A 16,206-nucleotide genomic window follows, 5' to 3' on the forward strand; every position below is an offset into this window, starting at 1 on the left:
CTGGCACCAGCCCTCTTCACAGCTCCCTTCCTACTTCCCAGGCCAGACAAACGGCGCCTTCTCCTCCATGCACGAGGAAGCAGATGAAGTCAGATGCCAACATGCACAGCCTCTGCCCCTCGCCCTGCACAGCAGCCGCCTTCCCTCGCCAGACGGCTGCCGCTGGTGCCCAGGGACTGTGTCCTGTCTCACTGTAGCATGCCCGGATGCACCATGCCCCTGGCAAACTACACCCTGGTTGCACCAGCAGCCTCTGCCTCGTCTCCAGCCTGCATGGCCTCATGCAGGGCCCCGTCACTGACTCATCAGCGCTGCTCCGCTGGCCGCTCAGGAGCTTTCCCAGAGAAAGAGCTAACGGGCACGAAGGCGTCTGCATGCTCCGGGGCTGAAGGCTTGGTCAGCAGTGTCGGGCACTTACTGGGCTGGGCACCTGACCCTCCCATGCACAGGTGCTCAGGGGCGCTGGAGCCTGTAAGCACCCAAATCACCTAGGCCAAGCATGCCTGGAAAGTCACCTGCAACGTACTACCTCCCCCGTTTCCCCTCTTTTCAATGCCACAGCTTCTCTAGGAACACGAGGGCTGCATCTCAGCCGCTCCGCAGAGGCGCGGGACATAGGGGTGCAGGGGTGCTGCAGCCCCCCCCGGTTTTATATGGGGCTGCCGGCCCCACGCCCAGGGCTCCAGTCCCTGGCTTCAGTCTCAGGGGCTGGCCCTGCACCCCAGCTGCTGGCTCTGCGCCTGGGTCTTTGCTCCTGGCCCTCTGCCTGGGGCTCCGCGGCCACTGGTCCTGCGCCCCGCACTCCGCTCCCCAACCCCGCATGTGGGGCTCGGGACCTGGCCGCTGGCCCCACACCCCTGCTGCTGGTCCTGTGCCCCGGGCCCATGCCGAGAGCCCCACTCCCAGCCCCTGGACTCGCTCCAGAGAGCTGCTGTGAGAAGACAGGTGCTGGAGCCTGAAGGTCCAGTCTTGGAGTGGGCAGGAGGGGGAGTCACCCTTGTGAAAAAGTGGGGTCCTTTGGGGTCTGGCACACTGAAGGGGTTACTCCTGGGAGCCTGTTTAAAGGCCAGGGCATCGCACGGACCCTGTAGATCCTCCGCAGAGCAGCACGACTCTCAGGAACTTTGCCCTCAACCTGCCTCCAGCGAGCGGAGCGGAGCCCTGGTATGAAGACATGTCCCTGTGTGTGCACGAGCCAGGAGAGGCCCGTCCAGTGTGACAGCCAGGCAGAAAGCGCAGCTTGCCAGGCCTCCACAGAGAGCTCCCAATTTGGAGCAAGAGCCTGGTTTGCTTTGCTGGCCCCAGATTGGAAAAGAGAGAACAGACTAACCCCTCCCCCACCTCCTGGCAACACGCCAAGCCCCAGGTCTCTGGTGTCTTGTCCCGGTGCCCTCAGGGGAAGGCAGGGGCTGGTGAGAGTGAGCGGCGATACCCCCAGGGCACGGGTCCTTCATTTCATCTGCCAAACTGCTCAAAGGACAGGAACAGGTGGGCTCAAAACTGGGTGACGGACCCAGGAGGGTTTTTCTGCTTTTGATCCCCCTCTTTATTGCTCAGAACATTACTCCCCCACCCCCGACTCCCCCCAGCATAAACCACAAAGTGCTTCATCTGTTGGAATGGGAGGCCAAACTGTGCCCAGCCCTTGTGAAAGCGATAGTGTGCCAGGACCAGTGCACCAGTACGCTCCCCAGGAGTCACGTGGCGCTCTCAAGACTCGTACCACCCCAGGGTGACAAACACCTACCCGGGTGGCCGGTAGGTTACCCTGCCTGGTAACTGGGCTGGGCCCTGCCTTAGCCGCTCCCAGCGTCAGTCCTGACCTTTCACTTGGAAGCAAAGAGCTTCTTTCTGCCATTCAACATTCGTTGGGCCAGATCCTCAGCAGGCGTAACCCGGCAGTTCTGTTAAATGGAGCGACAGTGATTGACGCCCAATGGGGAACCTGGCCCTTGCTTTCCATTTTCTCATAGTCTGCCTCCAGATCTGGTCATCGGTGCATCCCAGGTGTGACATCTTGAGTCCCTGGAGACTTTCCCTGGCCGTCACAGCTTTAGGGAGTATGTAGGTATTTGGCAATGTCAAGCACTTTACGTCCTCCCCATACTTTACATCCTCCCCTCTGTGTGCACACAGGGTTGGCACTAGGGTGTCTTACGTACATTACCATGTTCTCCGTATAGACATGGGGCCAGATCCAAAGCCACGGAAGTCACTGGGTTTGTCTACTGACTTCACTGGGCTTTGGGTCAGGTCCCCAGAACTAAGAGACAGATTCACTGGCTAGTCACTCGACTCTAGTTCTACAAAGTAGTGTGAATCTGGTCCAGTGACGGCAGTAACTGTGCTCCCCGAGCAGCAATCTACCCACCAGCTCACTAACGGGAATGAAATGATTCCAGCAACCTACTGTTAGAAAAACAGCTTCCAGGTCTGTTCTAGCCACTCTTTGTAATGGGTGCCAGGCTGCTTTAGGGCTTCGTCCTTTCCCATTTGGCAAACACCGAGAGCTTCAAATGGGGTCCCGTCCCGTGGAAAAAAACACTAGGTGATTGTGTAATGAAAGACTCTCATAATGCATACACACTGGGGGGCATGTGTTCAGATTGCACAGGGAACTTTAATGGTGGCATTTCCTAACTTCTGAGTGCTTGACTTTGTAAACTTAATCTTTTAATTTGTTTTTTTGCATGTTTTACACAAAACATTATAGATTCAAGCCCTCGTGGATGGAAAGAAAAACTTGAAAAGGTGACCCAAGCGTAACTGATGCCTACCATGGCCTGAAACAACAGCTCCAGAAGGTGGAAAAAGCTACATTCATCTTAACTCTGAAACAAACTACCACCCAAATGGGGGAGGGGATACAGTGTGGGTCAGGCCCAATGGGAACCCCAAGAATGCTTTAATTCAGCCCTACTTGCATGACTAGGGACCCAAACCCAGCAGCACTCAACTAGTGAACCATGAATGGGAAGTGAAATTGACTATAAACAGGATGTGAAACTGACCAGTCCAAGTTCCATGTTCCTAAGATAAGTGAAGTGTAAAGCACAAACAAACTGCCTGGGGGGTGAAAAGTATGAATGGATTTTCATCTTCTTGCTTGTTTAATGAGCTGAGGGGTCCTCTGAAAGCCAGAAGAGGAACTGAGAGGATTGAGGATTTTTCTCTTGACATTGTCCCTTTAACTTTTATGTTCTGCCAGAATATTTGTCCCTGCCAGGAGCATTGCTGAGGAGTCAGAGAAACTCCAGGGGCTAGAATGTGCATTGAACCCATCAAAGCCAAGGGGGCGCCATGGCTATACATCAGGAGTCAGTGCCAGATGGGGAGGGGGAATCTCCTATGTCAGAGCCAGGTGGGGAGGGGGGAATCTTGGGCCAAATTTGTAACAATTCCAGGGAAACTAATGGAGTTACACCATTGTCCCTATGTGTTTATATAGAGCCTACACAGTTAAATTCAATTCACTAAATTGGGGCTCAAGGTTTTTAAAAACATATTAACATTTTCTGGCCAGGGGTGAGCGGCTTGTCAAGAGTGGAACTTGGAGGACCTTCCTCATCAGCCTGCCATGACTTTAATGTGAGGCCCGTTCAGGCTCTGAAATCCAGACGCTCCTCCCCTGGGTGGACAAGCAGGATGGGGCTCAAAGCTAGCAGCCCACAGCACAGACCAGGCTGGGCCAGCAGAGAGAACAGCCCTTGACCTCCCCGGCTAATGTTACACTTGAGCGTGTGTGGATGCAGGAGGGAGAAACCATGAGACACAAACGTCCTGCTGACTACAAATTAAACTCAAGGCTCTTTTATGCCTTTCTGGAGCTTATCGGAGCATTTTAAGGCTCCAGCAGTGTTCTCAGAAGGTATTAACGTGATTGCTTTCAGCGCACACAATTAGGGTTCTGCTGGGCTTTGACAACAGCAGCAGCTCCCCCGCTCCACGGTGGCACCTTCTTACAGCAGCCACGTGGAGGAGCTTTTAGAGGAGGTTAAATTATTGCAGGGCAGAGGTGACAGGGAAAGCAAGGAGCAGTGTTGCTTACGGGGCGGAGCGTAAGAGGCTGCAAACTCCTGAGTGCCCTGGCTTTGCCACCAACTCTGGGTGACCACAGGCAAGAGGGTGCCTAGCCAGCTCCAGCGTGCCGGGGGGAGAGAGGGGCACGGGGAGCATGCCCATCTCTTGTGCACTTGTCCAGGGCCCAGGCATCATGCCCCACCACAGCTCCTAGAACTAGATAAATTCAGGGAGGAGAGGTCCATCAATGGCTATTAGCCAGGATGGGCAGGGATGGTGTCCCTAGCCTCTGTTAGCCAGAAGCTGGGAGTGGGCGGCAGGGGCTGGATCACTTGGCGATGACCTGGTCTGTTCATTCCCTCTGGGGCACCTGGCATTGGCCACTGCCGGAAGACAGGATACGGGGCTAGATGGACCTTTGGTCTGACCCAGCCTGGCCGCTCTTATGCTGCACAAGGCAAGTGTCACTGCCAGGGAAGGCCTCTCCAGAGGGTGTGGGGAAGGCGCTTTTCCCAGTATGCCCAGATCCGGCAGGACGCAGAGGAGAGTGCTGATGCAAAGGGCTCCCTGAAGAATCCTCAGGCCTGCTTCAAGCACAAGCCCTCAGGAACAGGGCCCCTGTGTACCTCCCCCAAAAGGGGGTCACCTTTTCCCAGGTTCTTGCCAAGCTGGGTGAGGGCAACAGCCTCTTTGCGGGGGACCGGGCACCTCCCTTAGCCCAGCGGCCGCGTGCGCACAACGGTGCTGCTCTCACCTCAGCTGTGCGGCCCCTTGCTCCAGGCTGGCTCCTGCCTTCCCAGGGGAGGGGCTGACGCTGATGAGGAGGCTTTGCAGCCGGGCTGGTTCAGATCCAGGGTATCAGGCCAACTACAGGGGTGGTTTGCAAACTCTGCATCTGGACACTAATCCCTCCCCCCTTCCTCCAGACGGGAGGCTGTTCAGATCTGGCCAGTGTGGAGGTGGCGGCTTAGGACTCATCTCCAGGTTGAGAGAAATCCAGGATCCTGAGCAGCCGCACAGACTTGCCTGCCCTGAGGACCGGAATTTTTACCCTGTGCCACATGGCATGGCACCTTCTGGTGGACCCTGCAGGTATCTCCTGGGAAGCCGGTGAGAGAGACAGACAGGCTGGAGGGGTGCTCAGACGCTGAATTCAGTTTCACCCCTTATGCTGATGTCAGGAGGGATTTTCAAAAGCATCCAGGTTAGGAGCCCAAACCCCAGGGAAAGTCAGTGGGAAAGTCCTGTGCTCCTAACTCACCTAGGAGCTTTGGAAAATCTCCCCTGTAACTCTTAAATACAAACATCTTGCTGGTTCTGGTCTAGGTAGCTCCATGGCTGGGAGGTCTTTGTCTCCCCCAAGCTCCCGTGCTGCCTCACTATTGCCCCCCCACCTCAAACCCCAGCAGGGACAATCCCGAGCCCCTAAACTCTCCCTGATTCTTCAGGCCACTTGGATGCTGGTGACAGTGGTCTGTTAGAGCTGCCATAAAGCGAAGGCGTCCCGCAGCCAGAGCGGGGACTTTGGGTTCACTCCAGCTGCAGGGGGAGGGAGACGCAGACCCACTGCCTGGCACTCGTCCCCGACATGGTGTTAAGCAGATTTCATGACAATAGAACAGTGAATTTCAAAGCTGCTCCAGAGCCCAGCTGGACCTGGACAAGCCAGATTTAGCCTTGGCGTCCTCCCTTGGCAACTGATTTGTTTTTCAGTGTGCTGGTTCCTCGGGGTATTTTTTATTAGACTCAAATGGTGCTGACAAGGTGCATGGAACAGGCTAAACCAGAGAACAATCTGGTGAGTTTTGGAGCGAACCCAACAGCAGCAAAACAAAACAAAACCCGCCACGCAAAACAAACAGCAAAACCCAACATCAAACCGCCCCCCATGCTGACTAGCTGGAGAATAGCGAGAAGAGTTGTCCCAGAACAACGGGCCCTTTGAAAGCCATTTCCCGGTCTCTGCTGCAGGAATGCACCTGACGACTCGGCCTGGCCCGAGTCCATTTCATGCAGGCTTCCGAGCACAGCTCTCCTCCCAAGGTCCCGCACCCTGGGAGATCCGGACAGCTTTTAACCGCTGAAAGCTCTAAAAGCTGCTGTTTACTGGGGACTGCAACAAACGGGGAGAGCTCATTCTCAGCTCAGGAGAGAGGGGTTAGAAAGGCGTCCTTTAATCAAAGGGAGAGAAATCAGTTCAGGCAAATCTGGATTTGCCAGTTTATCTTTCCCCAATAGGACACTGCCCCCACGGATCAGGGCTGGGCTGGTACCTGCAGACACTAGTGCCGAGCTGAGGCCAGGGCAGGAGAAAATGGATGTGCTCCCCCCTGCTTGGCCCAAATTCAATCACAGTGACCATCTCTGGGATCTGCTGAGTCACCCTTTGAAGAGCATGGAGAGGAGTCCATGGGGCTGAAAATGCATTCCCGGGAGGGGGTCCTCCCGAGCCGCTCAGCTTCTGGAGTGGGTGATCGTCAGTAAAAGCCTCTGGAATAGTCTCCAGAGTATCTGACCCAGGGCAGCCTGGCACCCTGCAGGGACTCTGTTCTGCTGATGACAAAGGCAGGAGCGGGACCAGCTCAAACGCCTCGGGGGTGGGCGACTTTAGACTGAACCTGGCTACCTATTCCTGCTGTCCATCTACCCCTCCAGCATTCTAGTTCACGCTCTGCTGTGTGGTGGGGAGAGCCCGGGACACACTCAGTGACGTGCCCCGACAGCTGTTCCATGTTCTGCCCTCTCCTGCAGATCCTCTCCCTGCTTTCCACTGTAAGGGTTTGGGGCAGGGACTTCTGGCCTCTCCTTGGATTCTCTGTTTGCAGAGTGCCCGGCGCGATGGGGCCCAGCGAGGCCCTCCGAGCCCGTCCGGGACAGAAATATACAGGTTACAAGGGGCCAAATCCTCACCTGCTGTAAATTGGTGCCACTGGAGTTCACAGCAGCGGGGAATTTGACCCCAGACCTGTCCTAATTTGGGACAACAATTGTCTTCAGCAGCAGTTTCCTGGAGTAACAGATCTTGAAAGAGACAGTGTCAATTACATTACAACTAACACTGCCTGCTAGCATCAGCGGCCTTCGAGGCCCTGTTGGGCCGGGTGCCGCACAGACAGCTAGTGAGGGACAGTCCTTGCCCCACACAGACATGACAGAAGGAGGCTGGGAGGGAAAACAGAGGCAGAGAGGGAAACTGATTTTCCCCCGCTCACACAGCCAGTTTGTGGGACAGCCAGGACTAGACCAGGTCCCCTGCCAGCCCAGTGCCCTACCCCGGGCCTGGAGACACTGAGAAACGTTTTCACACTTGGGGGTGGGAGAGGAGAGTCATGGCCTGCTGGGAATCGAACCAGCCCCAGCGCTGCCCCTGTGGCTCCAGGGCCCTGCACAAGAGCCAGGGAGTGAAAGTGACTCACCGGGCTTTGCCCACCAAACTGATCAAACTGCAGGATGCAAACCCACAGCAGAAGCAGGGAAAAGCAAGGGAGGCTGCGAGCGGCTTGGCGCTAACGATCCGAGGGGTTATTAATAACACAGCCATGGGAGTTATTTTCAAGTAGGTTTTTCATCTTGACAGTGTTGCTTTGAAGGGAGCCCGTTTCTAAGTGCAAACTATTAGCATACGGTGGGCAGCTCAGACACCGGATCCCTTTTATTTCGGCAAAAGCATCAGGAAGAAAAACAAAGGTTCTGTTGGCAGATAAAAGGGCTGTTTCCCCCCTTCCCCTTTCTCCAGTTCTGCCACAAAGGGCATGGCGCCCGGAGAGTGCCACGGCAGGAACACGTGAGCACAGAGCCGATACCCTTCCCAGTGCCACTTGGGGGTCGTTAGATGGTCGTTGCTAATATCAGTGGAGGTTGGAAGGCTAAATAAATCTCTTTCCTTTGGGTGTAAACTGGGCAGGAGGGTCCCGGGACCCACCAACGCACCCTCCTGGAGCACAGCTACCCCCCTGCACTGTGTGGGGCGGGGGGGGGAACAAGGGCCCCCACCCTGCTGGCAGCTGTGGGGATCCTGCCAGTGGGTTTCTGCTGATCCGTGGGGCAGGTTAGACCACAGCCTGAGTACAAGGGAGGGGTGGCTGAAGCATTGGGCTGGGACTCAGCAGATCTAGATCGGTTCCCAGCTGGTGACACAGACTCCCTCTGTGACCTTAGACTAGTCACTTCACCCCTCCGTGCCTCAGTTTCCCCACTTGTAAAGTGGGGCGAATGATACTTCTATATCTCCTGGGGGTGGGTGCCAGGCGCTCAGACACTGGACGCCACAAAAAACCCAATGCACAAAATAAATGGCTCGCCCCATCCAGTATCGTGCAGAGGGGCAAATACGCAGGTAGATAAGGCGGCAGGTTAGGGATAGGGCCAAGGACCTGATCTTCTGAGCCATTCACCCTCAGGAGAGTCCAACCCCCAGGCCCCAGCTCCCCGCCGGAGGGCAGCACTTTCCATGACTGTTCCGGGGAGGATGGGGAATTGACAGCCACGTTCCCCATCATTGTCTTAAATTAGAGAAAAGAGTTGGGGCCATTTGTGTAATTAACAAGGGTCACGGCAAAGCTAACAGGGCCCAGAAGAGGGACACCGTTAGCATCTCCTAATTAATCTGACTCGAGAATATTAAAAACAAAATAATCAACTTTTCCAAATGGGATGGACTCCGCTCGAGCAAGGCTGCTGGCAAATATGGATTAGCTCAGATTCCGGTTACTGGAGGCTCAGCCCCATGAAGGGGACATCCTTCAGCGACTACATTAAGTCTGGACTGAGGAGCTGGAACGTGCCCAGATCTTGGCTTATTTCTCAGCTCTCTCTAGCCATGTGAAAAAGCCCCGGCCTCGCAGAGCCCTGGGAAATCTGGAACACGGGAGCATAGCTGGGCCAGGCCTTTGCTGCATTATTGAGGCTCTTCAAGCAATTGTGGCTTTTCCTTCCTTCCCAAACTTCCTTCCTGACCGTAGGCAGGATGCCGGCAGTCCCCAGCACCGAGCGATGACCAGCGAGGCTCAATGAGAGTCCTGCACTAGCTCCCGGGGGGCTGCAGGTCCGGCCCTAGGGGAGGCGGGCAGGATCAGGGTTGCCCATGCAGAGCACACTAGGAACGCAGGGCTCTTGCTAAGGTCACCTGCTTTAGCTGCATCTTTAGCACCCAGCAACGCTCTTACCAGCTCTGCCGGAGCACGCGCCGTGGGGAGCACGCGCTGCGACATGGCGCTGAAACGCTTCACTTCCTAATGCCGGCCGAGACCAGGCAGGGCCAGGGGGCTTCGGGCTCGCGGAGCTTTACACAGTAGGGCCAGCCCTGAGCCTCGCACATGGCACGCTGGAGCCAGGGGAGCTGGGACGGGTTCTGGTGCAGCAGAGTGTGACCCCGTTCCAGCTGCCATTGCCTGGGATGGTGACAAGCAAACGAGGACTGGAGCCCAGGTCCCCGCACACTTGCTCCCCAGGCTGGGCTAGTCTCCCGTCTCCTTGCTGGCCCTGGCACGGCTTCTCCAGGTGCCCCACACAGTCACCACCTCCCCAACAGCCTCAGAGACCAATCGTTCCGACCATCCCCGGCCCCAGCTCTCCCAGCCGCCCCGGCCGTGCGGTTCAATGGGGCCGCTGCGGTGCTGGGGGGGAGCGAGCCCTCTCTCTGCAACCTCACTGCCAGCACCGCTGTGCGGCTCCCCCAGCAGCCGGGCGGCGGGCGGGAGAGAGACTTCGCTGCCTGTTGTATTAAAAATAATCCAGCCGAGTGGAAATTCATTACAGATCAGTGTGACAGCCGGGGGAATGAAAGAGCCCATCTATCAGCGCCTGACAAGCGCCTCCTTTGTTCCTGGGCTGGGTCCTTAAGCCTTTCCCGAGGCACTACGGCAGCATCCCAGCCTGGCCAGGTGCTGGGGCCAGTCTAACCAGACACAGGCTGGGCAGCGCCACCCGCCATGTGCCAGCTCTCAGCTGGCTGGGTGAGCGCCCGGCTACTGCCCAGAGTCAGCACTGCAGGCAGGCCGCGTTCCCTCGGCTCTGAGTGTGGGCAGCTTGGTACCCACAGTGCCCGGTAGGCTCGGCCCTGGAACTCGCTGCCAGTGTGGGGAGGGGAAGCCCCAAGCACCACTCACGAACGCCAGGAGCTGCCGGGTGCGTTAGGAACTGCTGCCCTGATACACCAACCCTGTGCCCGCTGTACAGCTCCCATCAGGGCGTAGCTTTCCTCCCGACCCAGGGCCAGCCGATGGCATGTGCGGGGAACCCTTCAGCAGGGCAGGTAAGTGTTTCCCCAGCCAGATCTCCCAACTGGGCTTTGCAGCATGTTGCGAGGGGGAGGGAGAAGTTGTTCTGGTGACAGATCAACATCCCCTGCCCTCCACCAGCCGCCTCAGGGAGCCTCTTCCGAGGGGGCCGTCTCCCTTGCACACCAGGGGGCTCATCGTACGAAATTCTGCACATGGAACAAGAGCGGGGGAGGAGGGGACAGACTGAGGCCCTGCGTGCTGCCCCCACCCTTTCAGCAACACCCCCACAGCTGAGAGTTAATGCCCGGTCAATATAGCAACGGCTTAGGAAAGGCCCCAGTGCTTTAGCTCCTGCTACCAAACGAGCAACGAGGACAGAAATCAAACCACGCTGAGCCGAACACCCCCAGCCGCTGCCATTCCGTGCCTTGCAGCAGAATGGATCTAGGCGGGCGGATCCCAGGAGAAAGTTGGGTTTATTGACTTATTTCAGTTTCTTTCCAGCTCCCTGCTAGGCCTGGCACTACAGCTGTTCTAAAGAAAGCCTGAATGCAACACGGCCATCTCGCTGCTTTGCCCAACTTTTATCCACATGGGGCGAGCGCAACACAAAGCGCCCCGGGCATCTGGCCTCAACTCCCCCCGCCCCCAACAAAACAGCCTCCTAGGCCCGAAACGCTCTGCAACACGCAGCAGGCCAGAGCCCCCCCAGGATTTCAGTTCAGCACCAGCAGCGCATGGGCCAGCTCAGGGCAACATCACAGGATACAACAAATCCCACGAGAATGCCGGGGGTTGGGGCGGGTCACAGGCTAACGCGAGTCGGCCCCAGTCTATCACAGCACGCTGAGTTTGCTCCCCGACAATAACCAGGGCCTGAGTCTTTCCCTGGGAGTTCCTGGGTGGAAGGGGGATATGGGCAGTAACGGGCTGGTGCAGCCCCTGGGAAGTTATCTCCTCGCACTCTAAAGCAGGAAGGGGAGGTTTGGTGCTTACCTTGATCTCCACCCTGGGGTCGGGGCAGCAGTGAGAGCCTGGGGAGAGAACAGAAAAGAGTGAAAATCCAAAGGCAAACTCTGTGCTTAGGAGGGGAACGGGGGCTCCTACGGGGTTTGGGATGACAGACCCCAGGGCTGCCTGGCTGAGTATCCGACAGTGGCAGGACTGGGTGCTGCAGAGGAAGGTGTAGGGACCCTGCAGGGGAAGATGGGGGATCTGGCCCCAAGAAGGTCTCCTCCCAACCCCCAATGATTAGAGATTGCACCTGTGACGCTCCATGGCAGGAGAGTTCAGGGAAAGTGACTGTACCGGGGGGCTCGGATACCTGGGGGATGGGCCCGACGCAGAACAGGTTAGAAGAACAAGATGACGCCAACTTTCTCATGCATATTCATGAGCTTCCTCTTACATTTTGCTCAGCCCTGTTCTGGATGATGAGAGACCCTCCGCCACCCCCCGCTCCTGGCTTCCACACGGACATGGTCTCTCATATGCGGTCAGCCCCTGGCTACGCAGGCCGACAAGCACAGAGACTCCTCCAGCACCAGCAGGGAGAAGGAGATGGGGGAAACCAGCATCATGCCCCTGGAGCCAGCACGCTTCCAGCTCAGTGACAAACAGGGTCCCTAGGGAGCATGGCCAAGCCCTGGAGGGCTGCCCTGACGCTGACAATCCGGCTGACTGGCTACTCCCCTTCCCAAAGTAACGGTCCTGACAGCCCTTGATGACGGACCCTGTCAGTTTCCCCGAGGCCAGGCTCCGTTCCCTCCCCAGCCCTGCTGCAGTATGCCTTTCTGGCTCTAGCCAAGGGCCGAAGGACATTCATGCTCCAGCCTGGTTTAATCGCAGACCCTGTGCCAGCTGGGGAGTTGGCACTGATGGATCGTCTCATCTCAGTGTGACAGCAGAAGGGAGAACTAGACCCCGCGCACCCTCCAGAACCTTGCTCCTGCCCTCTGGAGCCCCTGGCAGCACATGGCCGAGTGACTGACCGGGCTCCCTGCTCGGCAGGGCGCGGGTGCAGCAGATCTGCCAGGTGGGGAAGGTTCTCAGCGCTGCCAAGTTCACAACATGGACTCCTCCCCACTCCCAGCCCCACAGCCGGGGGGAGAGTGCACAGGGCTGGAGGCTGAATGCTAGCGCTCTTCGCCCCTTTAAACGGAGCCCAGAGCAGCCCCTCGGGGGCGGGGGGGGGCAGCGCCAGCAGCTCCTGCCGGACAAAGGCTGTGGAAGTTCTGGCTGCAGCGTGCCCACCGGCACATCCCCTCCCTCCTGGCTGCCTGCCCTGCGGATGGATGCCGGCACACGCCGCCACCAGCCTGACAGACCCTGGACGTGGGTCGCTACAGGAACGTGGCGGCCGCTCCCCCACAGCGCTGATATGACTCCGGCCCCACACAGCATCCCTCAGCCAGAGCCCCACACTCCCCAGGTCTGCCCAGCTCTTGTGTATTCCTCTGTCTCCGTGAGCAGTGAGCACCACGGACTCGGCCAATGGCGGACATTCATGGCTAGCCCCCAGCCCTGCTCCGGGGTCCCTCCTGCCTCCCCCTTCCCTTCAGCAGATCCCAGCCAGCGGGGCTCCTGTCCTTGTCCCTCTCGCTCCGCGTTCGACTCCCCCCCCGGCGCAGCTGTGCTCTCGTCCTCGCTCTCCGGCCCAGCCCACGGCTTTGAGCTCTGGTGCAGGCACCAGCAGCTGGCTATTGTTACTCCTTTGGTTTCCTTATGGTCCCCTTCCGATCTCCAGCCCCAGCTGCATGGACCGCAGGCATTACCTGCGTAACGCGGACCCGGCCCTGAAAGGACTCCCCAGAGGCACAGTGAGACCCGAGCCACCCCCCCACCCCCTGAGCTTTGCTCGCAGCAGCAGACGAGCCGGGGTGCCCAGCCATCCAGCCCGGGCACAGAGCGAGGAGGCCCAGGAAGGTTACCTGAAAGGCCAGGGTCCAGGGAGCAGGAAGCTGCGGATTGACTTAGGATTGCGGTGGAGGAACAGGGGAATGGTCTGGCATCACCACGGCCGGCACAAGCCACAAGCTGTCCAAGCCGGCCTTCCCCAGAGAGTGGAGAGGTGGGAGAGGCAGCGTGTAACAGAGAACAATTCAACGTGGCTACACGGCCGTTGAACTCCAGGCCTGCCGCAGCCCATTGGTGCAGGGCAGTTATTTATCCTCCCCCCCCCCCCCCGCCCTGACAGCGGCTGCAGAAAATAATTATCAGCTCTCCTCATCTGTAAAGAGGATTAAAAGCGGTTAACTCAATTTACAGAGGCTTTGTTGTGTCGGTTTTCCCCAGGCTGCTGCGCAGGGAGATTTCCACACAGCCACTTACGCCACTTTTACCCGGCTGTCTTCTGGAGGTAATTGGGTTTTGGAAGAGCCTGTTTAAAATGCGTAACCCGGCCTTGTAAACAAAACCAACCCAGCACCCGCGGAGCAGAGCAAACACCGGCACCGCGCCATGCTGACCCCTTGGCAGATGTGTGGGGCTGGGCCGTCGAGAGCTCCAGGGGTTTTGCCGCCGGGCCCGGAGGCACCTCACCCCCGTCCTGGGAAATGCCAGGGGACAAGTCCTGGAAATCCAAAGTCAGTCCCTTGGCGTCCGGGGAGTGGAGTGACGCTGGAGTGGCTGGGAGCAGAGCCCGGCCCAGCGTCTTTTAGAGCCTTTGCCAGGCTCGGTGGGTGAGCTGCTTTGGGGTATTATCCTGGCCCCAGCACCCGACTGGGCGAGGGAGTGTGGGGGGCCCTTCACTAATCAGTGCCTGGGTACGGGTACCAGTGCAAGCTGGCGGCCCGGGGACTGCGGTGACCTCTGTCTGCAAATGGGCTCGGCATTGGCAGGGCTGCCACCCCCAGCTGCTCTGCACCAACCCCGGCCTGGAGGGTCCCCCCTCCTTGGACGGCAGGGCAGGCCTGGGCCTCCGGTACCACCGGTGCGGACTCATACACGACCTCCAACCCCCTGCCCTGTTCACGAGGCGTCGGAGCCTTTCCCTGCACTCGGCACGAGCGACTGGCGGCCGGCCCTGCCCTAGGCCGCCCGTTCTGAGCTCAGGCGCTAGAGATGCCACCATTGTCCTGTCCCCTCATCCAGCTGGGGAGGAAAGCCAGCATGCCCCCCCGATGCACCAGAACACACACGCTTCAAACCAGGGGCAGCCCCCTGGAGATTAACTGCCCCCTCCCCCCGACACCCCGGAGGCTGATCTGCTTTTATTCTCCTTGAGGCCAGTGCTCAGAATTGACCCCCCCACCCCATTGCAGCCCATTCTCCTGCCAGCACAAACAGGGGGAGGCGCGTTTCATTCCCCAGCCCCACACCGTGTGCGCCAGCGCGCCCCACGGGTAGCAGACACCCTAAAGAAGCTGCTGAAGCCAGAGCTGGATGCCCAGAAAACGAAGTGACCCAGATCAGTGCAGACTGTGGCTGCCCCAGGGACTTAATGACCCAGCTGGGAAGAGCCTCCCTGAGTCTGACTCTTGGGGTCTGTAAGAAGCACTGGCCACTCTCCATCTGTCTGCTGCAGTGACCCCTCCCAGAGCCCTGACTGATTGCACATGGCTGGCAGCACAGGGAAACGCCCAGCCTGGGCAGCCGTGCTGGACGAGCTCCTCTTGCTGGCACTTTGCTGTTGCAGTGGGCCGGGACATTGTGATGCTAACTCTACTGAGGTCCAGGAGGCTGCTCAGCCAGGACGTGTGTGTGAATCTCCTGCTTCTTCTATACTGAGGCCTGACAAGAAATGCCAAGCCCCCGGCGGGAGACGCCAGCTGTGCTGCTGAGGGCGACGCTCCTAATTGGGGCTGTACACGTGGGCTGGACCAGTCACAGAGGGGCGGGGGCTAGTCGGGGCCCAGCCTGGGGACGTACCTGACCCATACAGATCAGGAACCATCCCCCAGGGCCAAGGTCACACCACTGCCCAGCACAATCCACAGAGCTACTTGGGTAAGCAACAGGCCATGGGCCTACCTGGGTGGCATCAAGGCACTCTGGTACGTGCACGGGTTATTTGGTCCCACAGCTGGTCTGGACGGGGTTATAGAAGCACAGGGGAAGGGGGCAGAGGGGGCTACCCTAGGGAAAAGGTGTACAGCCTCCCCATTCCCCAGCTAGAGGGGACATGGCGGGCGAGCGGAGTAGTTACCCAGTAGCTTGAGTTGATTTGTTCTGCATTTGAATTGGTTGCAGGAAACAAGGCCAGCCCCTGGCAAAGGGACGGGGTGAGACCAGCTGCAGGGACTTTGTGTTTACTTCCCCAGTGGGTGAATCTGGGGCACACCCTCAGGGCACCTCTGCCACCCCTCCAGCCTGGCACTCAGCAACCAGGGCACCTGCCCAAACTTCCAACTGCACAAAAGCGTAGACCACACAAGCACCTTCCTCTGAACAGGTGTTCACGCACGCACCGCCCACCCGCGTGTGCTCATCTTCAGGGAAACAAACAGCTACCCTCTTGCACGCGCGCGTGCACACACACACACACACACACATACATGAGCGCATCAGACACCAGCATCTACTCTATTTTGGAACACCAAAGCACTTCACGGGGCTGTAAAAAAAGCAAGCTCCAGAATTAGCATCCAAAAGAGCCTGTCTTCTAATGCAAACTCCTTCGCAGTGCAGGCCGCAGGGAGAGGGGGGCTTGCGCACCCTGAAGATTTGGGGAAAGGCCCTGGTCGGGGGGGAGCTCAGCAGGGCTTGCAATGCCCAGGAGTGCTGCTAAAAGCAACACTGAGCAGCCTTTGCACGAGGGGGATGGGAGGTGGTGAAGGGATCTTACTGTTCCTGGAATATGAGGGCAGGACTGAGGTGGCTGAGTCAGGAACTAGCCCCCCATGCAAGCTGCCTCCATTGGACCCTGACCCTCTGCTATCCCAGCCGTGGGCTCCCTACACACAGCTCGGCTGATGCCCTCCTGGCTCACAACTCCCCCCTAGTCCAGTGCTGGACCCCCAAACAC

General features: G+C 58.3%; 1 protein-coding gene across 1 annotated transcript in view; it reads right to left on the minus strand.

Annotated features, from left to right (window-relative positions):
* CPLX2 (complexin 2) overlaps positions 1-16,206 on the minus strand; it is a 67,553-nt gene that overhangs the window by 31,284 nt on the left and 20,063 nt on the right. The window contains exon 3 of the mRNA XM_074960195.1: positions 11,238-11,275. The gene's annotated coding sequence lies outside the window, so the exon portion shown is untranslated. The remainder of the gene's footprint in view (positions 1-11,237; positions 11,276-16,206) is intronic.

The sequence above is a fragment of the Natator depressus genome, chromosome 8 (assembly GCF_965152275.1).
Source record: "Natator depressus isolate rNatDep1 chromosome 8, rNatDep2.hap1, whole genome shotgun sequence".
NCBI lineage: Eukaryota > Metazoa > Chordata > Testudines > Cheloniidae > Natator > Natator depressus.